The following is a 22,695-nucleotide window of genomic DNA, read 5'->3' as shown; positions in this document are numbered from 1 at the left end:
TTTGTGGCCATTTGTTAGTATTTTACAGTTAATTGGTTAACCCCCGGTTGGCCCAAATGTGCTGTATAAATAAAGTTAATTTGATTAAAGAATAAGCTCTATACAGTAGCTTGAACTTCATTTCCCCCCCCACACTTTTTCTGAGAGACCATTTCATGTTCTGTATATTGTCAGACCCATTTATTGCCAAATTATTATTTTCTAATTTAAACTCATCTCATTTAATTTCATACAAACACAACTAGCCTCCTGTTTTGTGTTACACGTGAGTTTGATCCAGATCGATCAAGAGGTTTGGAGAGCTAAATGTACCCCAAAAACCCTCTGAGCATCTGGACCAGCTTCTCCACTGTTTTGAACTTGTGTCTGTGGCTTAACACTGGGGTGGAGCCCTAAATTACAGCTGTGCACTCTGAAGCTTTTACTGGAGGCAAAAAGCAGCAGGTAGGTAGTAATTTCCAGGCAAAAGTCCCCAACGGTGGAGGGTGGTCATAAACTCTGTAATCAGAGCCGGTTTTTAAACGTAGAAGAGGGTGAGCATTACGGTTAGGACTCTGACGTCACACCGGTGCTGGAATTGTAACTAAAAACAAACAAAAAAAGATTTTAAAGAAGGAATTTTAAGGTCGGACGTCCAAAGCTGGCGCTCTGTGTAAAGGAGCCGAAAGACACCAACATCATTCTCACACACTAAGTTCGAACTTTCATGGTTTATGGTGAAGTGGCAACAAAAGACACACTGTGCTGTGGTGTGCACATGATAATCACACAGCACAGCCTCCAGCAGGCTGTCTACTATCTTTCCGCCGAGGATTCATCCCTCCTAACCCCCCTCACCAAGCCCGTCCTCATCAGAAACTCTTCAGCCTTCACTGTAACAGGCTGCACAGTTTTCCCTACAGGACCTGCTTTGATGCTTTTGAATATAAATATGTTCAGGTTTTAACCGATTAATTACTTTTACGCTGATGCATTCCACTCTCAGACGAGGCACCACAAGGGGGCAGTGTCGGTTCGTTTATATAGCCAAGCAGCCAAGATAAGAACTGGGCTACAAGGCTGTCATGTCTGTACATGTCGCTTTAGGAGCCTGATTTTTCTCCGGGCAGAGTTTAACCTGCAGCTACAAGTTCTTCCACACACTCACTCACGCTCTACACCTCCTCCAGTACTCATAAATCACGAAAAGTGAAAGTAACATCAGAGATAAAGATTGCGTGGCCTCTCCACAGATGAATATGAGTTCTGGTGGGTCATGTGATCAAACAAGAGTTTGTTTTCAGCGATTTTTAGATGCTTACAGAACATACTCTAAGAGCATTGACACTGATGGGTCTATTAGAAAGGAAAAATTACTATTATATTATTTTTCTGTATAATCATAACCGTTTATCATGAACTAAAGGAGTTGACTTTTTTTCCCTGTTTCATTCACGCAACAAGAGTCCGTTGCCATAACAACAACCTCGCAACAGAAATATCTCCCTGCATAATTTAAAGAAGTAGCACTAAAGCAGCTAGCTGGTTGGAATGCAGAACTACATACTGGTATATTTCAGTGAAATCTGCTCATAAATCTACACATGTGATATATAGAGAGTTCCACTCAGAGGTTTACTGTACATGCTGTCATCGCTGACAGGAAAGTCATTAAACAGCTCTTCCTGGGTCAAATGATTAATCTGTTGTTCAAGTTGTACATTGACCCCAAAAGCTCCTGACCACTCCTCTAGACAGAACGAGCTGCAAGATTTTCATTCAGATTATGGAAGCCCATCTCAGAGGCTGAGTAAGAAACAACATCTACAGCTATCCAGATGTAAATCTCGGGGTGGCAGCATGATGCTGTGGGCAGTGAACAATGATGACATAATTAAGATGACAAATTTTCAAGTGAAATATGGACATTGCTGGGTGTTTTAAATAATGGGATGATAATATCAAAAACACACCAACCGAGGTTTGGGGACAGCAGGTTTTGGGTACTACAGTAGGACTAGTTCTAAGATCAACTTCAGCTAAAAAGGTTTTTATTAAAGTTAAAAGACAAATCTGTTTCAGAAAACAAAAAGCAGGTGATTTGTTAGTTGTTGTTTTTTTGCAACCTGCTGATCAATAGTGGGATGTATGCTCATAGTTAAACCAAAAAAGACAGAGACAGAAAGACAGGCAGAATGAGAAAAGCTGCCAGAGTTTTAGCGCATCTGAACGGCTACATGCCATGTTGCCCGTTTCATTGTTTGAAAGAAAAAAAATGTCATGAAAAAAATGTTCAACAGCAGAAGTGTGCAGAAACCTGAAAATGAACTTGAAGTATTTGTGTAAATCCAAGGTTTCAGCACGAAGGCCCATTAAGTGTCTTCTGTTCTATAAGTCTGTATTTCTGCTGCGAGGTTGTCTTCAGTCTCCCAGAAAAAGTAGCACTCAGGAACAAACTGTGGCAAAACAAATGGAGGCTGAATATCCGCTGAGCTTCACAGAAACACAAAACACTTTGTTACGTGAAACGTTCTCCTCTCCAGGCAGCGGCCCTAATACCACAGGGCAGGGAAAACACTCAGGGAATTTTTCTAGTGAAGCCAGTTCCTCTTTCACAACCATTCATCTGCATCGCCTGGATTGAAAGTGGAAACTTTGACTTTCCTCTTTTCCAGAGTGTCTACCATAAAGTCGGCTTAATTAAAGGGGAAATTAACGGAAATACGGAGAAAGAGTTTGTGAAACAACTGAAAACTAAAAAAAGTATTTCCATGTACAAGAAGTCATGACTTAAGAACATATCTTAAAAAAAATTCCAGTACTAGGACAGATACGATCAAGTCAAACGTATTCTTGTCACTGCAAATTTAGTTTATTTAAATTTACTCTTGTTCAACCGAGAAGTTTGTTCCTGTTAGGAGGTCACGAAGAATAAAGGAGTATCAGTTATGGATAAAATGAAAAACAGAAACATTTCACAATAAAAGGCATGTTCAATAATCAATGGGGAAAAAATAGAAAGCGTGGAGACCTCTTTGCCATCACCCTAATCTTTAGCTTCCTTCACAAATGGAAAAAAGTCTCTTCCATTCAGAAAAGGCATGACAGTTTAAAACAAAAAAAACTATTTATACCTAAATTTGCAGGGGGTATGTATAATATTGGCTAACCTGGATAAACTGTAGTGATGAAAACTTAAAGAACATCATCAGCATTCCTGCTGCAGCATGTGAAGCTTTTTCCATTCATTTTAGAAGCAGTTTTATGCCCTGTAGCCTGGGAGTAATAATCCTCCAAATTAACTTGTTCTTAGAAGATCATTAGGCTTATTTGGAAAAAAAAAAAAAAAAAAAAAAAAGTTTTACAAGTTACATTTTTAGAGCAATGCCTTCACATCCCACATGCTCATTTCAGTGCGCTTGTCATTTTTTAAATTCATTTTGGACCCAGACACATTTGGATACCCGACATAAAAAGAGTAATTTTTAGCAGTAAATTTCAGGAGAAAACTGGAATTTCTCTTTAAAAATTGAATCTCTTGTGTGTCTTCTTGGACAGAAAGAAAATAAAGGATTCGGAGCTTAATGATAGCAGAGCAGCCTAATCCCGGCTATAATCACGTAAACCGCCGTGTTGTTAGCAAGCTGATGGGCCTTATCAGGGGGATTAAATGGAGATCCAAGTCAAACAAGCTGGTTAAATATTTCTCTTCTTTTTGGATGTGGAGGTGCTCATGCTTTAGCCGTACCTTCTCCAGCGGAGGACCTCAGGTTGTTGTCTAGATCATTCGTTTCCTGTTCCCTAAAAAAAAAAAAAAAAGAAAGAAGAAATAAATTCAAACAATATTTTCTGCATGAACATGTTCAAACTGGAAAGAAAAGAAAACGGTAACATGAGCTGTTTATCTTTATGAACTATTCAATTGCCTTTCTCTTCTTCCCTAGCAAGCACTCGACAAACAATACAGAGATAAAAACCCAGAACTGAATTATTCAGTGTGTCATATTTAAGAAGAGTTAAGACTGCTGCGTGTTTATCGGAGTATTAAATAGCCTGCTGGTCACCGTGATTGGCCGTACATCCATCCAGACTCAGAGGAGGGGATAAACAAACAGATGACAGGCTCATCATTCAACACATCGGTCGAAACATGACTGCAAGCGAGCCTATATGTACAGACTCCCTGAAATGCAACCAGATCTAAATTAAGGAGGCAGAACAAACAAAAAATATCAACAATAAAGGTGTTAAGGATAGTTGATAACATTATATTACAGGGTTGTGGCTTGGAGTGCTGTTTTATAGACCCATGTGCTGTAATTTATTGTTGGGTACAACTCTGAAGAAGAATTACAGCTTGCTAGTGTTAAGTGTTACCTAGCTGTTTTAGATATACTCCGCTGTATAGTGATTAGAATATATTTATTATTATTAGCAAGGCTGAAACGTTTTGTCTTCATGGGAGGAGAAGTAACGTGGTCAAACTGTAACAAGCCAATATATTAAAAATGAAAAAAATGCCAGTGAGAGTAGACCATACAACACATGAGCATTTTCTCATTAGCTCGCCACAATAAACGTGATAACCATGCCTGACTTGAGATGAATTAAACTCAAGGTTTTTACCAACATATAGGCAGGCAGACGAGAAGAGGAAACGGAATTGCTGTGTAAATGATCTCCAGCCACTTCAAAATAAAAGCATTGGTGTAAACATTTAACTACTTAAAGAACTCTTAACAGCTGACGATCAAAACGTTAACACCGATGTTGAACTTTATTCAGAGGAAGCTAAATATGCTAAATGTTTTCAAAGTTAGCAAAAGCGCTTAAGGAAAAATTAGCCGTGCTATTCATGTTTTAGGCAATGTGCTCACCACTGGTCCAAATTCCTGAAAGCTGGAAAGTACAATGACTTCATGAGAATGAGAGGAAACTGAACCAGAACAGGCCATTTCAAGTTAAAAATCCCAGTAATAAATGTATTAATTTGTTCAGTTCAAACAAAAGAAACGTACATGTTGCATCACAATGCTGAGAAACAAGCATAAAGTAATAAATGGTTTGCTCAAAGATTGCTGTAGTCGAGAGTAAATTTAGTCTTCTGCAGAATGAATCAATGGATGGCAAAGACTTTTTATGGCTAACGTGTTAGCTTCCTGTGGTCTGTCACAGAGTAACTTTCACCACAATATTCCTTCATATCCAGGCACATGCACATGATGTCACACTTTTTGTGTTCCCTCTGGAGCTTCCCAACATTTTGCCAGGAGTGACGAGAGCAGCACCAACAGCTCCAAACATACATCCAGCTTCCTTCCAGTTCTCTGATTTCCTCCTATCCGACACTCTTTATCTTTTTTTTATGCCCTCCACTAAAAATAAAAATCTTTCTTGTTTTTCCAGACAGACAGGTATCACCATTGCAGAGTTCAGCGCACCCAGAATGGTCGTTCATCATAACCAAGCAGCGCAAGCATCATGCCCGATGAAAACATAAAAATTCCCGTCCTCCCATGAGGTGGTGAGTCAGTTGCTCATCTATCCAACTTTTCACTGCAGCCAGGTAGTTATCGCAGCAAGTGAGCCATTCAGTGAAACAACGGCACACTGAGGTGTGCAGCCGGCGTACGAGCCAGTCGGTTGGGCATATTAAGTCAGTAAATCTGACAATCATCCCAGCGTGTGGTGGAGCCAGTCAGCGCAGAGGGAGACGCGTGCAGACATCGAAAAAATAAACATGTTTTTCAGGAAATGTCATTCGACAGCTACGGTGGAATTTTCCTATGACCCCCACCTTTAAAAAAAAAGGACAAAAGAAAAACACGTGGTGGTGACGGTCACAAAACAGTGCAATCATTTCTATTTTTGAATTAATATTTAGTGTGTAACATCCTTGTGGTGCTGGCTGATCGGTGTGTGCAGAACCAAGTGAAGTCTGTTCTTAGTATAAAAAGTGACAGGTACAAGCACTCTTTTGTTCCTACAGCAATATCTCATTTTAATACAGGACAAGGTTTGTAGAAACTGTCAGTCAATAATGAAGTACACCGCTGTACTCTTCCCATTATGTCCTTTTGGTATGTTTTCTTTATTATTATTTTTTAAAATCTTTGATACTTTGACACTTTTTATACTTTCTGTAACATCAAGTAATTTGGGATACGAATAAATCTGAATCCATCTTGAAGAATTCATGAATGTTGGAGTTTTATCAAATCTCAGTCACGTTGTTTGAACTCGTCATGCAGAGACGACACCGCATCGTAGCACCCAAAAGCTTAACACAACAGATTCCTGTTAATTCACGTTGTCACGGTCATCTTGAACCAACAAAGACATGCAGCACTCGGAGTATCTGCTCTGACTCATTTACCAGTTTACAGACAAAACCGATGGTTTGATGGATGCAGGCATTTAAATCCAATTGTACTTGAATCTCTGTCTGAACCACACGTGTCATAAAAAGGCCAATATAGAAACTGGGTGGAGACTTTATGGATGTGATGAGAATAATTAGAAAATTACAGCAAAAGTTTATTGAACAAAATAAAATTAATAAATAAATAAAATTTAGGAACAGCCAACAAATTTAGGTGTATCCAAGAAACTAGATGATCGCATGTTGTGCTTTAAAAATCAACAAGTAGAGTTTCCAGTAGAAAACAGAAAACTCTCGCAGCTCATGGAGCTTTGAAACAAACATTCATGAGCCTTTTACCTGAGCTGAGCTTCTTAACACATTGTTCTGAAGCTCCAGCAACCAGTAAAGTCTTTGTTTTGCTGCTCCTTCACTGGTGAAAAATATTATTTAAATTGTCAGAGAAAACCCAGGAGGGAAAGATCGCTTCCAAAAAAATGTCAAAATAACAAATTCATAACAGAAAAATGATGGGACCCTATGAGCAAATCTCTTTGTTTTGGTAGATTCTGAACAATCCTTCACAGTCTGCTATTGTTATACGTCCCAGCCATAAATATCCTATGGAAATATCCTAATGTTTCATCTGTTATCTCCTACGGCTTTAGGAAAAGAAAGAAAGAAAAAAAAACTTGTATGGGCTTCAACAATAAAGATCTTTTGGATTTAATCAACTCATTCAGCTGTTCTAAGGGAGGACCAGACTGTGACCCACTTTCACTAAAACAAACCTATTATTTTCTTTCGTTAATGCTTCACTTAAATTCCTACAATACGAAAGCGCCCAAATTCCACTCACTACCTTACAACACTTTACAAGACTAAAATGATCAACTCTTATACATCTCTGAGTTAATAATGTGGAGAATTAAATATTGCTCTCAACTTACATTGTTAATTTAGTTTATACAGCCACAAAAATTTTAATTATAATTATTGAGAAAGGGGCAGGTTTTTCTTCTTTCGGCTCCCTTTTCACTTGTGCATTAACAGGTGTTGTAAGAGCATGTACTATTGAATAAATCACAAAATCTGTTAAACTGAATGAATACACTGATCAATTGATTTATTGAATAAAGTTCAGGGAGTTTCAAAGAAGTGCTAATCTTGTGGTAAGCATATTTCCTTGAACAGAGCCAGTCGCTCAATCACAATCAAAAGAACAAAGGAGAATTAAGAAAAAGATGCTTGCAATCTTAAGAATGTGCTTCGATCCAAATACGTTGTTTTCCCCTCTTTGTAACTTGCAACAGGAACCCTGAATGGTGACACAGCTGCCGATGTTCGCAAGATTGAGCCACAAATCGATTATTTTCCATGGATGAGCATCATGTCAACCACTTGGAAACACGCATTTCCAGCAGGACCCCCGGTCACGCAACAACAGCTGGTGTGCTACTGTGGGAAGCAGCAAAAAGCAAACTAGCATCCCAGGTTAGCTGAAGTACGTACAAAAACAAGAGTGGAAACGTATTTAGGAAAGATGGAGGGAATAGGTGGTTGAGGGAGGGTGGAGGAGGCACATTTGGCTGCCGACAACCTTGAAGAGTTCAAAGATGGGTTAACCTGAATTGGGCAACCCCACTGTAGTAAATAAATGTGTCTGACGCGTCGCTATTCCTTTCTGCCTGGCAACGGTGAATGAATGGATGGATGATGGATTCATAACAGCTCAGTGAGCTGTGAGTGGAGGGGTAAACAAGGACAAATCTGATCATATTTGACTTCATTCTTTTGGTCTATAAAAACCTAGCACTATGTTGTTTTAAAAAATGATAGTAGAGTGAAACAGGAAACCTGTAAGCCTACTCCCTTGAATAAAAAAAACCTCATGAGCTGTAATGAGTGAGAGCCACATTTAAGTTCCTTTGTTCTCATACCAGCTCAGCACAGCTTCCTGTGTGTAAAGTGCACATTTACAGCACTATTACCAGGATATTTTTAATGATTTACTTCCTCTTTACAAAAACACCTCTCTCTGTTTGCTGGGGTTTTGTTAATTACAATTCTAATATTACAAATAGATGATTAAAACTCTCAATATAAAAATAACTCAGGCGCTAACAAGGAAGTTATGGATGCACAGCTCAGAACCAGCTGAACTTGATCTGCAGTTTGAGGAATCTGGTTCAGCCGATGACAAAATGAAAGTGTGTGTTCAACGACTCTTTGATGGGTAACGAGGTGGAATGATGCTGTCTTGTAAACAATGTCGTACATAACTCAAGTCTTTAGCTGTCCAAAGACAGCTGTTTGCTTTGGATTTTACTTTAATTGTTCATGTATTTTCTGCCACACCTATTTTTTTCCAACCTAGATCCAAATTTAGACAATTTCTTTAAATACAACATACTTTCACTGTCCTTGATGTTGACACTATCAACACATACTGGTAACCAAGTTCCTAAAGGACCTTGGTTGCCCACTGTTAAGTCTCACTCTAACTGGATAATGTCTGGGGCGTGTCTTCAATGGCAGTTTGTTCCTTTAAGTGGCCGTGAATATAGGCAGGAATGCTAATAGGAATGCAGGAATGTGAGCAAGCAGGAGCTGTGGTTGATGGTCCGAAGGTGTCATTTTGTGTGTATACTGTTGGACAGTCAGTTTCTCTGAAATTGCTCAGTACATTTTGTTTGTGGAAGGTTGCCCCATTCAGCCTTCCACGAGTTACGCTTTCGCTCCTACAGTGACTTAAAGCCACGGGCCGATCAATGAATGCAGTTTGCTGCCAAACAAACCACTTAGGCATAATACTAAGTCTGGCTTACAGCACCCTGAGGTAGTTCCAAACAGGAAGGAACCATTGGCCTCCAAATGTAGATGAATCCAGCCATTGTTGACTGGTAAAAACTTGGTTAAAGCTACACCTGTGAGAAAGGGGCTACTTTCACTAAAACAGGCATGGGAACATTGTGCTGACAACAACAATAAAAAGTGCTTTATTTGCAACCCACATCACTTCAAACAATATTCGACAGTAATATCCCAGGCCATTGTTTTTGTATCATTTGGCTGTAAGACAATCCAATGTTTTAAATGTTCTAAACTTTTCGTGTCCAAATGTCATAGATAAAGTAGTTTACATCCTTAACCTGTCCTGAAAATAAAAACATACACAGTTTAGAGAAGATATTATCCTAGCACCAAGAAATGCTGAAACAAGAAGTGGAATTTGACTTTTTAAAATCTTGGGACTTCAAGATAATTTTAATGAAACTTAACCTTTAATGATACGCAATGAAGGCGATCTGGAATCTACACTTTGGATGATACACTTTCTGGTTATATATGTATGTGTTATTAAATATGTTATAAAAATAAAAATATACTGGTTTTCTGCAATTAAATTATAGCAAACTCCAAAAATACACTTTACTATAGGGGTAAATCTAACACTCACAGCAGGTCAATATGAGTTTGGAATCAGTACAAGTGAAACAACTTCATATATGACAACAGAGCTGAAAGACACATACAGAACAGCAGCAGTCCAAAGTGAACAAAGTACCGTAGAAGCACATTTCAGAATTTGTCCAAGAACTGAACATGATGATTAAACTTCAATGCTTGAGCCTAGTTATTGCTCAGGTCCGGCGTCCATGCTGTTATTGTGTAACTCAACCTAACAGAAAGAACCAATCAGAAGCAGCGGCAGTGACATGTGAGACCATCCGCTTTTTTTTGTAGTTCAGGACAAAGAGGTATTTTCACGCTAGTTATTCTAAGTCTGGTTTCCAACTTATTGTCACATGAAACTCTACCAATGACAACAATGTCCAATTAAAACTTCTATCACCTTATATGGCACATCCACGTCCACAAGAATTAAATAACCACTGACTATTTTACAACAAATATAAATTCTTACTGAAATCTAAATTGTAAAAAAGGAGAACATAGCTGAAAAAGAATTTAACAAATAGCCAAAATTCTAAATAAAAATGCTTTGAAGGAGAAATATAAACAGTGAAAGGAGGAAAAATAACACAATTTATTGAACTTTTTTTAATTTGCCTGTAGACTGGTATGTCATCTCTGACAGACATCACATTTTTAAAATATACCCACTGGGTCATCAAGACTCTAAATCTGATTGTTATAGCTCTGATAAATCCCTGAGACAAAAGAAGCTAGACAGAAGGACAATTTCAGGATTGCTAAAGCTAAAAAGAAAAACAAGCCCCATAAGAGGAGCAGGTGAGGACGTTTTCAAACAGCTTTATAAAACAAGATTATATGGCCTATTTGTGAATTCAAAGTCGAGGCATCAACTGGTTCTTTTTGCCTCAAAGCGGTGACAGCATTTTGAAGATTTATGTATTTTTAAAGAGCGGTCTGGTAAAAGGGCTGGCATTAGTGTCACCATTAAATTACAAGACCTGTCTAGTTCTGTTCAGTTGAATGCTATTCAATTTAGTTGGTTATGCCAAGTTTGTTTAAAAGTTTAACTTTACATCAAAATGTTTCTACACCTTAAAGGCCCTATAATTAGATGAGAATGTTTTCTCCCTCTTTTTGAAGGATAGAGTACGACCACACTCCCCCCTTACCAATCTACTGCTGCACTCAGATGGCCTCTGACTGACTTTTCCCCGGCTTACAAGTCTGACAAGATTACTCTGTCATTCTTATTAAGGTAGCAGTGTTTTAAAATTACACTAGCTACGAGCTGTGTGTTTACAGAGCAGCTGACTGCACACACACACACACACACACACACACACACACACACGCATGAGTCAATTCAGCAGCTAATTAATAATGCTCACTTGATTCAAACTAGCAAAGATCAGTACTGGTATTGTCCAAATGATTTGGGCCATATTTAGATTATAACTATGCAATGCTACAGCAATTTAAAGGGTAATGCACATGGAGACAGAAAATATATATACATAATTGTGTGTGATTTGAGAGTGTTGTAATGTTTTTGGGTGCTCCCCTAGTGATTTTTGACTAGCAATTCAAACCAGTGTGTACCTACGGGAAACTAAAATCAACACCATTGACCAAAAATAACTTCTGTTTGGAAGTAGCTTGGAAAATGTCTGGAAAACTGGCTGTTTAAAAAGAGTCTGTCTGACTGTGTGACTGAAATAAGATCAGTCATAGATATTAGAATCTAGAGCTCCATATACTTTCTTGGTCATTTATGGCAAACGCCCCAAAATAGTAGCATAACCATCCCTAGACTCAGAGCAATTACAGACACAAACAAGACGTTCTGACCCCTGAACAGGTTAATGTGATGTTTAGGGTGTTTTCACACCTAATAATCCAGTAGACTTGGTTCCATTGGGAACTCAAAACTGCAATATTTGCTTCATCTTCAGCTGCTGTTGTTCGCTTTCACACTGTTAACCCCCATAATGGTGCTGCACCAAGAATGACCAAAGAAATGACACAAAAACCTCTGAAGAAGATACAGAGTGCTACTTCTTTCTTCACAAAATGTAAACAAAAGGGAGTGGTGTCAAATTTTAGCGGTTGTAGGATTTTTCTTCTGTCGTTGATAAAAGACTATGAGCCATTTCTCACTAGCGCTAAACTCGCACATTTGTTTTGGTTGTATTTACCCAGAGTGCCCTGCGCTATAGACAGCTTGCTGCTTTTGGTGGGGTCTCTGGTCCACTTAGCGTTCACATATGCATTTGACATGAGTTCACTTCAACCATACAGAGACCTACAGGGTTTCTCCCAGAAAACCTGCTAAGCAGTGCTAGGACAGTCCATCAAATTTTTGTAAATGTTAAAATTTTCCAAAATTTGGATTTGCATGAGCAGGCATTAAATTTTGGAAATAACAGTATGCGAGCACAATCGTCAGATGCAGGGATGGCGCAATTCAATGCGTCAAGTATAATCCTAGTTTAATCCATCTTTATTGTCACTGAAACTAGCGTACAAATAAAGAAAAAAGCTATTTAAAATAAACAAACAACACTTAGCCTGGCGGGGGACCAGGCTTACAATACACAGGGGAAAACCCTGGAGAGCTAGGTCTTTAGGCAGACCAGTGTTTACTTTTTTGGTCTGCCTCAGAGTTCGATTACACATTCACACTTCCCCAAACAAACCGGACTTTCTAGACAAACGGACTGAAGTTTGATTAATGTGGACTAAATAGAGCTGGTGTGATTGCACGCTAAATCTGAGCATGTGCAGTATGTACCTAGAAGCTACTTGGCAACCGGTCACACGTAACAGGCCAGACATTACACAGAAACAGGCAAACTGACGTTAGCACTCCTGCATCCATTTTTTTTTTAAATCCCTTTGCTGTTTTGACTGGCTGGCCAAGTGGCCCTTTGAATTGGGTTAGGCGAGCTGCGTATCCTTCAGGCTCTCTTGCCGGAGCAAATGTGACAGCAGGACGTGCTGGGAGAGGAGGGGGCCACCGTCTGAGCTCAGCTTGTGGGGAGGTTGGCTGAGTTTTGCCCTAATATGGACACAGGCCAGGGGGTTGGGAGGGTGGGTGGATTTAGGGCAGACTGGGTGGAGAAGGGGAAACCTGCCCAGTGCCACCACAATGGCAGTCTTGCTTCCCTCTGTTGTTTCTCTGATACTTTTAATCCCAATACCGACCGCAGTGCAAACACTCGATCCACCCTGGAGAACTCTTCGGGAGTCAGTGCCGAGTCGTGTGTCACTTCATTTCTGTTGTTGCTCTCAGACAAGCCCCAGCTCAGAAACAATGCAGCACACAGCTCTCTCTCACACTCACACAGCTACAGAGTTGCTTGTGACACCAAAATGAAGGACAGAGCCTCCTTTCCTTCCTCGTCCTTACAGAAGCACTCCACTCAGTTAAACTGCTGGCTCGGCATGCCCTTCGCTTCATCCAGCTGGGCCTGGTGCTTCGATTTTACACTTGCTCAATACAAACTCCCATCGTCACATCTGGCCTCTGGCGTGACGGGACAGAACCCTCCCAGTGTTAAGATTGATGAGAAAGGGGTTGTCAATGACCCTAGTGATGAACTCACTGGACCTCAGTCAACACAGACAGAGAACCGGGATAGAGAGATACAGGGAAGGCATTTAAAAGTGTGATGAGAGAGCAATAGCTCAAAGCAAGGCAAAAAGTAAATAGAAAAGCAAAAAAAAAAAAATGGGTGGATGGTATTTGGAGAAGAGAAGGAGGAGGCTGGATACCACTGGCAGTAGAGAGAAGGACTTTGGGCGTAGAAATTCCTCCTACGTCTCTGTTCAATGCCACTTCTGTTCTGCCAAGTCCGGCATGTCAACAGCAGCGCAAGATACAAAGGGAGCCATGTCTGCGTGAGACGGATTCTTGTGTGAAACTTCTGTCAGCATGCGTGTATGGGATGGCATTAAGCAATCGTCACCAAAGAGGACTTTCTCTAAAAGAGATAGGTGGTCAAGTCAGAATCACAGCAGTTCTGAAGTGACCTGTTCATCTTGTGCTCAAAACATTTACTGGCTACCTAGTAAAGATGCGGGAGCAAAAAATCTGATCTTTAATTGGTAAATGTAATAATTCTGAACAACTCGCTTATATAAAATAAATAAAATTGAAGTATTGTTTCAATACTTGTTTTAAGGATGTGTTCACACCAGGCCTGTTTAATCCACTTTAATCAAACTCTAGTTCATTTACCTAGAAAGTCTAGTTTAACTAGGGAGGTGTGACCAAAAAACCTTAGGTCTCGGCTTGGTTGAAGTGAATTACGCCACGGTTCGAATGCAAACGTGAACGGTAAGCGGGCCAGAGGCACTCCAAAAGCAGGAAGCAGGGCATTCTGGGTAAATACATTACAACTAAAACAAAAGTTTGTGATCAACTGATAAAATCTGACATTTTTATTTACATATTGTGAAGAAAGAAGTTATCTTCTTCTGTGGTTTTTGTGTTATTTCCTTCAGTGGTTCTTGGTGCAGTACAGGGAAGAGGGAGAACAGGTTTTTCAGAGGGTTTGGTTTGTTTTAATGTGAAAGCGAAATGCAACACCTGAAAATGTAACAAATGTTGCCATTTTTGTCCCGAATTGAACAGAGTCTACCAACTATTAGATGCCATTTACAGGCCAACAAATGAAGAAGGATTCCAGGGAAATCTTTTTTCTGTCCTACAATCATGATCACGTACATCTGTAAAGTGAAACCGTTTCAGCAACATTTCAGCAGCGGGCCTGTTTATCTACTAAAGGAATCTCATTAGATTAGTGAATATGTTTTAATTTTCACATGGAATTTTAATACATTGAACAAGTATGTTATATTATTCTAATAATTTCATGGTGCGGAGTTGAACATTGCTATATATAATTTGATGTGTAGTGAATTTCCAAAAGTATGTTTGTTTTAATTAATGAAAGACTTACTTCCTTTCTTTCAGCCTTGCCTCAGGTATTTGTTTTTGCACTGACATCCCCTCCTCCACTCAGTGTGAGGGGGCAATTCTCTGTCTGAAACTGCTGAATAGTGCTTCCAGTAGCCTTCAAGTACCTGATTTATGCAATAAGATAGATAGTCTGCAAACCTAATAAGCCTATTGCAGCAAAAAAAAAAAAAAAAAGAAAACTTTTACCTTCTGTAAAAGGTGCTGACGTGCTGCGTCGGCACCTTGACGTGCTGCAATGTATTTGAATTTGAGTCCAGATTTCTGTGGACCTGTTAAATAAGTTCAACAGTTTAAAACTCAAGAAAATTGTTGGCGAGTTATTATAGAAAATGAATCAAACATTTAGCGGAGGGCAAACGGAGGTGGTTCTTTTCAAAACAAACCAAGTCACAACTTTCCACAAACACTGGCTCTACTGTTGGGTCACTATTATCACCACCTTTTTTGTTTTTTTTTTAAACACACACACACACACCAATGCAGTTTTTGGGGTGGCCTCTGTAATCCCTGCCGGGGTGGTTACAAACACTTAGTTACAAAATGAGGTGCTTGCACAAGGTGCAAACAGCACACAATGAGAGAGTAAAGGAACCTGGACGGCAGAGAACTGATAGTGCTCTAAGGCATGGTCAGTGTTTAACCAGTATCATATTAAATTAAGAATCAGTCCAGGAACCACTCCCTATAAATCCTAATCATCAAACAGATTAATTTTAATTAGGTTCTGCATTGAAGCAATAACTTTGCAGAATTGCCTCACAAAGAATTAGTTTCACAAGTGTGTGCCCAACCCAATCTGTTGTCATATTGTTCTGCCTTAAGTCTTGCTAAAGTGTGACGAATGTCCCGAATGTCAAAATATTACTGAGTAATTAGGCTGCAATAAACAATAAAGAACACATTTCTAGGTTGAGGTAGCTGTAGACTTGCGGAATAAATGCAAAAAAAACAATAAAAACTCAGACCTTTTCTTTTTCTTTTTTCTTTTTTTTTTTGAAAACCAACCAAAAATAGTAACACGGAACAAGCTGATTATTTCTGTAAACTGCTCGAGCTAAAATTCAGCTCAAATTATTGCATATTTGTGTCTCTCACCATTGTGTAGTGGTGATAAACACAGAAGTGGAAATCACAGAGCAGAAGTGACACACCTTCCGCTGTTCAAAGTGGCACACAGCAGGTCAGCAAAGCAAGACTTGAGAGCTGACTTTTTGGGAAAGACAGAAATGCAAAGAATGAACAGATAAGCATAGCCCAAATCCAGATTACGATCTAATCAAGTTTTCCCTCTTGTGGCTTTCCAAGTTTCCAGTGTCCCAGAAAACATGATGCTCCGGGCATTTCTATGCAAACTGCCAAAGAAAGAGGTTTGCACAAATCAACTTGGCATATGGAGAACTTTCCTGCCACCAGTATGAAGCTCTCCCTGGCATGATGTAGAGATGGTGAGTCGAGTTTATAAACATTGACTTAAACTGGCATTTTAGTGGAAATGTGATTTTTAAATCGTCTACATTTAGCGGATATTTCTCGATACCTCATCCCCCAGTCTGAACCAAAATGCAACAAAGTAAGAAAATTAAAAAATAAAAAAAAACAGGTAAACTTTCTGGGTTGAAAGCATGTTGTCGTGGCAACGCCAACACCTTTTCAGCTGTTTTATTTCCCCTTTCGCCTGGTCGGGACGCCTCGTTTCACCACAGCTAATTTTTGGCTTTAGATTTTAAATGTTGGCTGTCTATAGAAACAGCCATCAGTGATGCTTACACTCAAAGCAGTTTATTTTCACTCCCTGTGTTGCATTCACAATATCAGCTATTTAGACAGCTTATGGGTTTACACCTCGCAGTGCAATTAAATGTCACTGCCCTAGTTTAGAACAACACATTCATGTTAGCTGTAGCTTCATAGCCACCAACCACAGGGATATCTCAGAACCTGTGTAAGAAAAAAACTAAAAAAAAAAAAAAATAATTTCACAACTAAACAAACGTGCCTCACTTTTCTAAATAAAAGCACTTCCTGTACCAATTGTTCTAAAATCATAGGTGCGCCTTCATTCACTCAATACAATGTAGTAAAAAAAAAAAAAAGAAAAAAAAAAAAAAAAGAAAAAAGCAATGTACAGCAATTTGGTTAATTAGATTATTGTTTTATTATTTAGACTGGCCCCAAGCTACTTAAATTTGAAGGATCTGGCTCTGGTGTGAAGTGTTGTATTTATCGACTTCTTAGACAAAAACAAAAACAAAAAGTGGTATCGGCAGATCAGGCTTTTTACAGATCGACGATCGGCCAGAAATCTGCAATCGGTGCACCCCTGTTAATTAGTGTTGAGTTCTCCACAATGAAAACTCTTGACGTTTGATTCAATTAGCAAATTATATTGCCAGAGGTTTGACACATTGCCATTTTTCTTCTTGATGTAATTGAGTATTAACCTTTCTAATCGAGCCAATATAGCCTCGCTTCAATTTTTAAAATAAGTTATATGTTGAATAAAATGTTGATGTGCAAACTACAGCAACAGCAATGCAGTGTTCTATGTAGACTAGACGAGAGGGTTGTAGAATGTTTTCTAAAGTGGAAAGTCAAAAAAACCCCAAAAAACTCCCAACATTCTTTCAAAGTCATTATTATTAAAAAGGAGAAATGCATTAACAACAGAACCTAGAACAGCCAGGCAGAGTTTATACAGCAGACTCACAGAGAGCGGCCGTCGACCTGACAGGATGTGAGCATAAAAAGTGAAACGTGAGTGGGAAGTGTGCAGGGTCACAAGGCAGCACAGTTGTACACACACTTGTTCTCAGTGACAAATAAAGCGGCAGGCAGACGGCTAGTTTGGGGTAAAACAGGAAGCTTGGGGCTGGTATTTCACAGCGACGCAGCCTTGGTCCACCACAGACAAATAACTCATTATTTTGAGGGAAATAAAAAAAAAAACAGGAGGCTGTGAAACATTAATGTTGGTGAACATTGAACCTTCAGGGGTTTAAGTGGTAAAAACATTTTTAAGCTTTTAAGACAATAAGCTTGTTCTTGCAACTAGGATTTTTGTTAAAAATAAATAAATAAATAAATAAATAAATAAAATTGAAGGGCTCCTGAAGGCGGCAAGCTTTTCTATTGGAGGGTGATGACCTTGAATGAGTGGTTATGCTGACTTCCAGTCAAAGCAGAGAAGAAGTGAGAAACGGATACAAAGCTGCCTCTACTCTTTGTATTAGCAAATCTGGAGCTTTTGAAGCTAATGCAATCTCTACAATATAAGCCATTTCTAAAATAGCTTTGATTTTAGAAAAATTAAATGAAATAATTCATGGTGATCACTTGTGTTGAAGCCTTTTAGGCCACTCCTAGGGAGTGTGAAATTGTTTTTCACACCTTTTCTGGATTCTGTCTGTTACACACCCACAAAATCTGTTAGCGGCTCTCCAGTGAGGGTGTCAAAAAAATTTTTCCCCCTTGTCCAGCCCAGATGGCAGCGTTGGCTGAGTCAGCAGCGATCGTTGGGCAACATACAACTGGCCGATTGGAAGCCGATAAGGGCATGAAAGACAGGACATCAGAGGAATTCGGGGACATGCCGACGTTCGCAAAAACATCGCAAATCCAGTAGATTTTCCCCACACTGTGAGACGTTTCAGCCGCAAAGTGTATGTTATTGGGGTCTGATGTGACGGGACAACAGTAGTGTATATTTGTGAAGAGGAAAACAAAAGGACACATTTTGTTTGTTTTTTTAAAAAGTGATGATTTAAATTTGTCTTCAGCCTCCCTGAGCCAAACCTCTGTTCAATCATGTCTGGTTTTAAGAGGGGAAAAAAAAAAAACAAAAAAAAAACACAAGCATCTGCAAATATTGATTTTTCAAGTCTTTTCACAGATTCTCAGGTGGATTTAGGTCTTGACTTTGACTGGGCCATTCTAACACATTAATCTGAATTTATCCCTGCAGGAGAAAAGCCTGCCAACAGCATGACAGCCACCACTGTGTCTCACTATGGAGGTGGTGTGTTTCACATATAGATTTTTGCTAAACAGGGATTTCTATGCATGTTCTTGAGCTGTCTGGTCGTCACGGTGATGTTAGTTTAATGTAGGGTCTTCAGTTGTACTGTTACCCACAGTTTTGGTTCCTGTTACTGGAAACCACTGGATTTTATTTTGGGGTGTCAAACAGTTAATTGAACTTTGAGAATGGGTTCTTGCATTATTATGCCATTACCATTATATTAAACACATGAAATTTAATAATTGTAATACGATGTGACATGGACAAGTTAAAGGGATTTGAACACTAAAACTCAGTTTGTTTAGTTTAAATTTGGTCTTGACTTTAAAGGCTGCATGCCATTTTTTTCTAGGGGTGCACCGATGGCAGTTTTCTGGCCAATCGATCGTTGATCTTTAAAAAAGCCTGACCGGCCGAGTCCGTTTTTTGGCCAATACTGATTTTGCTTTTACCTGAAAGGTTGACAAATATGAGGACAAAAACTGCTATTGTCAAGCAAACATTGCTGATTTTCAGATATTTGCTGATGTTGATAAGATCGGTTTCACATAAATATCGGCTGATTACTTAATATTAAGGCCAATTAATCTGTCAGTTGTTTATTGGCGTATCATTTATTTTCTTTGTAATACTCACAAAAACAATTTATGGAGGAAATACTATTTCATCCTTAACGACAATTGACAATGTGTTCTCAAAGCTCTATTCACTAGACAGGCCTACAAGTCAGTAGACCTGTCAAAAAAAAATCACATTTTGCTGACCGATATATTGTCCCAGAAGTGATTGCAATAAATGATAATATTGTTGTTTTGATACCTTTCTCAAGTAATATAGTGGTAATGGCATAATAATTCAAGAACATATTCTCAAAAGCCAATAAACTTTAAATTCTAATGAAGATTTATCACTGGAAGTGGAAGACATTTTAAATGTCCAAAATAGGAAAAAAAAGTCTCTGTAAACAAAACTGTCCTTCAAAAAAGAGCAAGTTGAGACCAAATCACGATGGACCGAAGACTAAAGAAAAATAAGAAACATTGCAAATGGAAATTATCGCGCTCATTTCAATCTATTACCCAATTAATTGCTTTATGGTTTATTCAACAGGCCTACAACGTAAGAACATAAAAACAAAACAGATTTTTTTTTTTTACCTTGGTATAGGCAACAAAAGAGGACACTGGTTTATTGAGGTTTTGAGCTGCTTATTCTACATACACTTTATGATTTCACTTGCATCATCTGGTCCTCCCACTGTGAGACCTCAAATGCAGCAACATACTGTTTACATACAGCTAGACTTCTGTAAATGAAAGCTGCTGCTTCCAGCAGTTTCACTTAAAAGTTTAGGAACAGCTTTATTGCAAATATCACATTTCTCCTTCCAGCTCCATTGGCAGTCTAAAGTAGCAGACTTCAGTAGTTAGATGCCTTCTTTGTAATCTGAACCAAATAGCTGCAGCCAAAGCATTTCCCCTCATCAAAGGGAAGTATCAACACTAGCTTGCTGGCCTTGTATCAGGTGCATGCTGGTTTTCTTCTAATGGGAGTGATGGCTATTTGTTTTTGCAGAAATTAGATTAAAATCATTCCTTTGTTTGTCAGATCTATAATTTGCTACTTGTCTTTTTTTCCTTTCTTTTTTTTTTTAAGCGTCAGTCAGTGGTAAAATACTACAAGATACATTGCACTGCAACTCAAAGGCTTTCCTGCGCACCAGACTCAGGCAGGTTAAAGCCACAAGTCGAAAAATGCCACCGATAAATGGTGAGCTCAAGACCATATCCTGTTTTTCTGCAACAAGAAGAAAAGTTTGCACAGTCACATACAAAATGCAATCTTCGGAGACACACACACAAACACACATACAGGCACATTGCGTTCAGGTCCTGCCAAGGCAAACTTGTAAATGACATGTTCTTGCTTGTTTGAATGGTCCCCCATCTGCTGCTCCACGCTGCAACAGTAGAACGCTGTAAGCGCCGCCTATGGGTCCCCAGTGTCCACGTAAATGCCAAGAGACACAACTAGGCTTATCTGTCCAACGACCATGCAAAACAAGACAACGCGTTCCAGCGGAGATCAGGATTCATCCACACTAGCCATTGTTCTGCATGTTTAACAGCACCTTGAGTTCAGTTGGCGTGCCAGGCATGCTGCGAATGCACCCTACAAGCCCTATTCTGACTGAAACACGACAGACATGCACACACACACACACCCATGTGTGGAAAAAAAAAACCCTCGTACGTTTGTTGTTACTGGGGAGTGCAGCTGTTGCTGTATGTCCTCTTGAACAAAAGAGCGCCAGTTCAGTTCACTGAAACCAATCAGAAGGCACCAGTTTTTTGGTTAAGCACCCATCCAGTCTGCAGTTCAAAGTTTCCATGTGACCTAGTTCTCATACAAGCAACAGGGCTAACTTGAAGGAGTTTATGTTCATCATCTCGAAGACAAAACAAACGATTTCAAGACTGACTAAACTAGTCCCAGAGTTGTTGATAGAAGCTAAGATAAAGAGTTGGTAGCTCCAGATACACTAAAGTGAAGCTATACATAGGTGTTCTGATTTATGACATTGACATAGTCCAGCAGTGCAAAGTACTTAACTATAAACCACCTGCCTGTGAAGGTATGATGCTATGCTGTCAGGTTGAGGTTGTAAAACAGTTAGTAAACCCTTATAAGTTATTGCACACTCGAGTCCCAAAGTTTTTCCCACGGCGACTAAATCATCCAGTCGTAACAAAGCTGTATATAGCTAAATGATTCCATAAAAAGGAAAATAGAGGAGAAAAGTGGAATTTAGCCGAAGAGTAACAAGCTAAGTTTGAGGGCTAGCTGCTAGCAGAGCTGCTGTTTAATAGAGAGAAAAAGGTTCAAAATGGATACGTAACAGGATGAATACCGGCTCATTTCATATTTTAACCGCGACATAATTATACAGCACAAAAAAATCTCCTCCATATAGTTAGCACTGAAAGTTGCCTAGCATTGTTAGCGCTTCCTCCCTGCGGTAACCCATCTTTTGCGAGCCCGTTTGACAGTCACTGATTTCACAGGGAAAGACAACTTGGTTCTAACTCAAGTCAAGCGAAAGCCCTGGGAAAATGAAAATATAGGATGAACTCACCTGTTGGTGTTGGTCCCACTGGGTAGTATTTTCGCTGAGGTAGGCGGAGAAGCGTGGAGTGGTCTGGTTTAGTTTAGGAAGTCCACACTTTTCACGCACACGCACGCACACACACAAACCGACCTTTCCTACGTTGTGTGTCCCCAACAGCAACAGACAACAACTGACTGAGAATCCTCCCCTCCCTCTGCTGGGCCACCGCGAGACAACTAAATCCCACCTCCTTATCTCTGATTGGTCAGATTTGGGGACAGGGCAAAATGAGCCAATTACAATTAAGTTTTACACTTTTTTTGCCCAATGGATATGCATTAAATCATGTCCTTTCGGAGGTGCTGTGAAGAGCTTTATGGGCTTAAATAAAGAAGGATTTAGAATAAAATCTAATCATTATTCATGATAATAATTATATGTCCTCTAACACTGGTGACAAATTACGCTGTTATTTACATTCCCCTAAATAAAAAAATGTAATGAACCTTACTTTATATTTTATGTTTTGACATGTCTGCACACAAAAACTCCCAACATTCCCTGAGGATTTTTTTTTTCATAGATTTTTGATGAAGTTAATGTTTTTACACTAAAACATTGTCAAAACACAAACATTTTAGTTATTTATTTCATTTACTCCTCGTACTTATTCCTGTTTTTCAAGTTTGTAAGTATTTCTATGCTGTTTTGTTTCTTTTATAAAACATACATGGATACAGTTCCAAACTTCCTAAAATACATATGATTAATGTGCTCTTCTCATTATATAAGTAATAGCTTGT

At 39.1% G+C, this 22,695-nt stretch overlaps 1 protein-coding gene across 1 annotated transcript in view; it reads right to left on the bottom strand.

Moving 5' to 3' along the window:
* Positions 1–22,105, bottom strand: part of fam49a (family with sequence similarity 49 member A) — a 29,601-nt gene extending 7,496 nt beyond the window's left edge. The window contains exons 1-2 of the mRNA XM_044106728.1: positions 21,920–22,105; positions 3,728–3,780 (exon numbers count right to left, since the gene is read on the bottom strand). The gene's annotated coding sequence lies outside the window, so the exon portion shown is untranslated. The remainder of the gene's footprint in view (positions 1–3,727; positions 3,781–21,919) is intronic.
* Positions 22,106–22,695: the final 590 nt, after the last annotated feature.

The sequence above is a fragment of the Gambusia affinis genome, linkage group LG22 (genome assembly GCF_019740435.1).
Source record: "Gambusia affinis linkage group LG22, SWU_Gaff_1.0, whole genome shotgun sequence".
Taxonomy (NCBI): Eukaryota; Metazoa; Chordata; class Actinopteri; order Cyprinodontiformes; family Poeciliidae; genus Gambusia; species Gambusia affinis.
This window is presented reverse-complemented; position numbering and strand designations above follow the sequence as displayed.